Raw genomic sequence first — 6,718 nt, 5'->3', positions numbered from 1 at the left:
CATAATGAACTATATCCATGTCTTATTAAATTTCTGGTTTAACCAATGACTTACATTTTAACACTTTGAATTTGTGATACATATATCATGACACAGACATTTGTTTCATACAAAAAAAAATATTGTGGTCACCTCCTCTATCATTTTTTTATATGAAACACATGTATGTATCACAAGGAACAACCTCATTGGATCCATCTGTGGCTGTGTACAGTAATCCAAATAATGGTCCTGACTTGTAACATGCATTCCAAATAATTCCCAATAAATTCCTACCGAAAATGTACATGCCTATTATTTTCAAAGTTCTTCAAATAACACTTTCTTACCTTAAATCATTCATTTCCCTCACGCTTGTTTCGAAACCTACACTTCACATGGTCGTATTACCTGGAATCGTACTTCCCTTACCAAAATATGCACATCACATCTGAACCAAACTGCACTCTTTGCTTTGTTATAGTCCGTGAAATAACACTTTCCGGTCAAAACTCATTCATGCTCATAACATCTGATGCGGACCGTACGCTTAAAATGGCCGTTTGTCCGAAAAACTACCCAAAACCAAAATAAAGCCTGGTTATCTAATCTGATGCGAATTGTATGCTTGACATGACCAAAGTATGCTCATCACATCAGATCCCAACTGTACCTTTAACATTGCCATAGTCCGTGAAATAGCACTTTTGAGCCCAAAATCATTCATGCTCATTACATCTGATGCGGACTGTAGTCTTAACATGGTCGTATGACAGAAACACTACCCAAACAATTGCATGCTTATCACATCATATAAGAATTTTACATGGTCAAACTGTTTCAAATAACTTATTCTTGCTAAAATCATACATGCTCATCACTAAGAATGCCAACCGTTTTCTTAATATGGCCAAAGGACTTATAATTTTCCTACCAATAACTTACATGATCATCACATCTGACGGAAACCGTACCCCTGACATGCCCGTATGACAGAAAAACTACCATAAAATCCATGCATATCACATCATATAAGAATTGTACGCCTAACATGGCTAAACTGTTTCAAATAACTAATTCCTAATAAAATCATACATACCCATAACTTAAGATGCCAACCGTTTTCTTAATATAGCCAAAGTACTTGAAATATCATTTTCTACCCAAAATCAATAATTCTCATGGCAATTGATGCGTACTGTTCTCACTTAAATAGCCATTATCCAATTCCAAAGATAGCAATACTGTGTGAAATATGTCTAAGTCTGTATTATGTATCGTTTGTTATAGATTAGATTTGATAGCCAAAACAATGCGTTTAGTTCCCAGGCCAAAAATAACACCAAAACGATATTACATTGGCGACGAGGATGGTGATTTTCTCTATAAAAAACAAATAGAGGATGAGGATTAAATTCCGATAGAACTTAACAAAGTTAAACACATCTTAAAACAAATCTTGCGAAATCCTGGGAACAGTATTTAAAACGGTTCTTTAAAACAGGATATCTCCAAAAGCTTCTGACTCTATACCTCCCACCAAGATCACTACGCTCCCAGAACTCTGTGACACTTGAAACGCCAAGAATGAAAACGAAATCGTACGGTGATCGTAAACAACAAATATTAACGCATCAAATTAGAATTCAAAAGAAACCATTTGGACCTTAGGAGTCCAGAAACGTGGCCAAAATGTACACACAGGAAACGACCCACATTTACAATACAATCAAAACAATAGTTACAATTACATATCATTACACTAGAATTTTAAGTCAACTGCTAAGTAGAATTTCAATGTAGTATTACCGATAACAAGTAATTAAACTGATTTCCAAAAACTTAACCATTCATACATTTAAAGCACATTTTTTCTAATTTTATTTCAGTTAGTCATATATGTACTACAAAGGTGGTACATATTTAAATATGATCTGGGTAAACAAAACATAACAGGACTTTCGGTATTTTATTATGATTAGAACGTAATTTGTCAGTCTTCGTTTGAAAAGCCAAGTATGGTTAAAATACTGCTAAGAAACTAGCTAAGACGCGGACATGGCTCATTGCACGGTATGCCACTCATACAACCCAATCCCTCAATGTAGTAGGAACCAACAGGACAGCAAGCACCAACGCTGTGACCATTAACACAAACCCAGTACGCTCTGCATCCCTGACCTGGCATACCATACGTAAATCCGTCCGGTAAATGTCGACATCTGTCTGAAAGATGTCAAATAATCGATTTTTGATTCAACAAAACATTTCACATTAAGATTTAACCATTTGTTTATATGAGTGGAAAATAACTCCTAAATGTGGAATGGAATAATTACTGTAAACGATGAAATATGTGCGCCGTCGAGGTTTTTGCAATAAATCTGCTTTTGCGGTCGTTCTTCAAATATTATTATAATACAGGTCTTACCGCGAAAAGAGTAAAAATAACACTGCCGTGAAAATTTCCCGTTTTACACTACAAATGTGTTAGTTTCTTTTTCACCCAACCAGTCATCTACAGTTGCGATCACTTCTAACCTCTCTTAAATCCTGTCAGAATCTGTCAGGATTTCTGTTCTACGACAGCAGATAGAACAAAAGTCCTGACAGATCCTGACAGGGTCTGACAGAGGCTGTCCTGGGTCATGACAAAGAAAATACGAAAAGCTGTTGTAAACTGTCATACCCCTGGGCAGTTCCTTACACTAAATTTTCTATTCTGAGTGACGTAATTTAGAACAGGAAGTCCGCGATCAATAAATGAAACTGCGACTAATGTAAATTAGCTAACCCGATTAGGAAACAAATTTTGATTTCAAAATTTACATTGAACGTTCAATTTTATATAGATAGCTCGTCGTAATTATCATCCCACAATCACTCGATCGTTGTTCATGTTCTAATTTTCGTCGATCACGGTCCAGTCACTCATCGTTCAAAAATATCATTGTTTACATGTATATTTTTTTTTTACATTCTGTCAAACACCTGTGATATTAATAAAAATCAAAATATTAAATAATAGAATTAAAGGTCTATGTTTCTGTTCTAAGTGTAAAAGTCGTAACAGATAACTTTCAGATGTTTGGTAATTCTTACGAAGTTCAAGACTGACAAAGTACTTTTTTGAGTGAAAGCTACTTTTAATAACATTAGGGTCACAAATCATTCCAAAAAATGTTAAAATTGACAATTTTGCATTAAATGGGTGACCGATACCTAAATATTTCGGTCTAAATTCTTCAATACCACTTATGCAACGAATATGAGTGACAACACTTCCAATTTCCCTACATAGTCTTATATGTAGAAACTAAAAATGTTATTTTCATATTAGTGACTGTGACACCATCATTTCAATAAAAATTCTGCAAAATGTATGATTGTGAGCAGTTTAATTTTTCATGAGGGTCTAAAACTATTGACTAAAATGCTTATTTTTAACAATACAACTATCATGTGGGTGACTGTGCTTTATATATTTCTGTCAAAATTCTACAAAAATGTCATATTCCAGCATATGTATGAGTGCTCACATTTTTAATTTCTATGAAGGTCTAAAATTAATGACTAAAATGCTAATTTGTTTTCAATATAACTATCATACAGTGACTCTGCCACATTCATTTGAGTCAAAATTCTTCAAAAATGTCATATTCTTGCAAAATATATGAGTGCGAGCACTTTTAATTTCCATGAGGGTCTAAAAATAATGACCGAATTTCTAATTTTTTCTATATAACTATCATGTTTTTCTATATAAATGTCATATTCTTGCAAAATATATGAGTGCCCACACTTTTAATTTGCTTGCGGATATAGAATTATTGACTAAAATGCTTATTATTTCAATATAACTATCATGTAGTGGCTGTGACACATTAGTTTGAGTCCAAATTCTTAAAAAAATGTCATATTCTTGCAAAATGTATGAGTGCGAGCACTTCTGATTTCCATGAGAGCCTAAAATTATTGACTAAAATGCTATTTTTTGTAATATAACTACCATGTGGGTGACTGGTCTAACATATTTTGGTCAAAATTCTTCAAAATGTCCCATTCTTTCAACTTGTATGAGTGTGAACACTTTAAAGTTCAATATTTGTCTAAAAGTTCTGTATATAAAATGTTTAAAATGTCAATATATGTAGGTCTGTATCATACCGGTGTCTAGATCTGCAACCAAGAAGTATTCAGTCCAAAGTCTTTAAAGTCAGGGGCGTAGCAAGTACGGCAGGCGATGAATTTTGTTGGTACTGCATGCCATACATAAAAGGCGAGTAAAAAATTGAAAAAATCAAGTTTAAACATAGCAAGGCTTCCTTTCCGTCGTACGAATCGGATTCGGGTACTACGCCTTTCGTAATCACGTACATGTAATATATGTAATCCAGTCAGAGTACTATTCTCGAGCTAATTACTATCAGAATCTGTCAGGAACTCTTCTCATCCACATATCTGTTCTACTTAGAACAGTTCCTGACAGGAAAACAGTTTCTGACAGTTTAGAACTGTTCTTTAAGAGCGAATCCTGTTTTAACCCGTCATTACACATATCACCAAATAAGAACTTTTGCTATCCTTTTTGCAATTGATTTTGTCAGCTCGCGTTTATTCAATATCTCACTTCTCAAATATAAATTGAGTTCGGTAATCTTGAGCTTGAAATTACATTTTTCGACCATGCATCTTACCTTGGGTTGTGTTGATAGCAATTACTGTAACGAGCACGTATATCATCATCACCATAGACATTATATTTTTCGTTGCTCCATATCGGCAACAAAAAGCCTCGGAATGATTCCAATATGTCCAAATCCGAAAACACAGCCGAAACGTAAACGCATAAAACAGAGATTATCTCCATACACGATATAGCGAACCGAATAAAAAAGAGTACACATAAAAACTGAAGATAAGATAAACAAGATGTCACACAAAACACTAAAACTTTAGCAATATGAACAACACAGAAAAAAAAAAACAAAACAAAAAACAAAAAAAAAAAAAAACAAAAAAAAACAAAAAAAACAAAAAAAAAAAAAAAAAAAAGAAACTTGTATTTTCTTCTTTCGTGATGAAATGTGACGTTTTGACGTTTTATCTGCTTTGTTTTTAGTCATATGTAATTAACAACTGTTACATTATTTAATTAGTTAACTAATTAAAACATTCGTTTGTACATTATTTCCCCAAAAAGAAGGCTTTATAGATATGTGGTAACCGGATTTACCTTTCCATGAGTCGAAAGAAACGCTTTATCAAGGAGAAATCTGAAAGTTAACAGGATATGGATCATGAGACATAGAATAGGATGACAGTTTTTCAGTAGATAATGCTGTATCGATACATTGTAATCGTTTTTCGTTTCGGTAGCATTTTTATTCTTCGAGTAGGTAGCAATCTTTTCTTCAATTGATAGATATATCAGTCCATATAAAATTCAGACACTGTCCATATTAAAGTGATTCATGGTGAAGAAAAACCCATCGAACAAACAATATTTTTTCAATCTATAAATCTACAGCGCAACAACCAAATCAAAAACTATGACATGCATGAATCATCTCCTGTCTGATTTTTATAAAGACAGCTAATTAGTTTTTTAACGGACAAATTTGGGTTGATAGATCAAGTCGTCTCCGTTTAAACAGTAGTGAATGTTCATCATGATTTTGGAAATACGTAAATCCACGAATAATCACGGGAACCATGATTGTAGCAAAAATCGGAAGAATCCAACCCATACAGAGGAAGCAGACACACACACATTGGTGTTTTAGAACACGAAATAACCATAATGGCACGTAAAATAAACAAAAGTGGATAAGCAACTCGGACTCTACTAGAAACTGGTAGCATGAACTGGTTGCACCGGTAGGCTAAGCGTCTTCTGTTGTTGTTTTATATATATATACAGCTGAGTTCCTCATACAAACAGTCAAGTCCGGGGTTGACGAATGGAAAACTATGACATTGTGAACAAATTGGTTTACGTGGTGTAGATGGATACACAATAACGAACCGTGTGCACAAGTTTTGGCAACTTTATATTGGTTTCATGCGTCATGTTTTTGTTTTGTTTTGTTTTTTTTTTTCGTTTTTGTTCGTTTAGGTGGTTTTTTGCTTTGCTTGTTTTGTTTTTGTGTTTATTTATATTATCTTTATAATATATTATCATCTTTTTATTTCGCTTTCTGCTTTATTATTCTCCCTACGCTTTCTAATTGTTTATATAAACACAATTTTTGGTTTTAATATTTTTATTCATAATTCGCATCTACAGAGAGGTAAAACTTTTATCTCCCTTTCTCTCTCTCTCTCTCTCTCTCTCTCTCTCTCTCTATATATATATATATATATATATGTGTGTGTGTGTGTGTGTGTGTTAGAACAGTCAAATTTGCGATGCAAATTTTTGGTCGTTCCCTCCGCGGGACTCGAAATCGTACCGCTGTGACATCTGTGGCAACACCGCCTGCATAAAGTCCAGCGCCCTAGACCATTCGGTCAGCTAGGCTTTAGTAAAATATAGCTTTCGCTGGCCGGGTCAATCCTCCTCGTAGGAAAAATCTAGGGCTGTAACTTAGTACACGATGCATGGAAGTACGGGACAAAACGAGAAACGATTTTTTTTCTCTTGCCATTGTTTTCTTGTGCTCTTTCGTCTAGTCCATACGTGACATTTTATGACCAATTCGGTGATTGCTTCTAGAAATATTGAAATAATGCTATT

At 34.0% G+C, this 6,718-nt stretch overlaps 1 long non-coding RNA gene across 1 annotated transcript; it reads right to left on the bottom strand.

The window, feature by feature from the left end:
- Positions 1-1,843: 1,843 nt before the first annotated feature.
- LOC148599200 (uncharacterized) lies at positions 1,844-5,765 on the bottom strand. The gene is made up of 2 exons (XR_015918005.1): positions 4,677-5,765; positions 1,844-2,205 (listed from the first exon to the last, which is right to left on the bottom strand). It is a non-coding gene; the product is annotated as an uncharacterized LOC148599200 (long non-coding RNA).
- Positions 5,766-6,718: the final 953 nt, after the last annotated feature.

This window comes from Perna viridis, chromosome 13 (assembly GCF_037379345.1).
Source record: "Perna viridis isolate PV_CMFRI_1.1 ecotype Kerala chromosome 13, ASM3737934v1, whole genome shotgun sequence".
Lineage (NCBI taxonomy): Eukaryota > Metazoa > Mollusca > Bivalvia > Mytilida > Mytilidae > Perna > Perna viridis.
The sequence above is the reverse complement of the archived record's forward strand: the minus strand, read 5'-3'. Positions and strand labels throughout refer to the sequence as shown.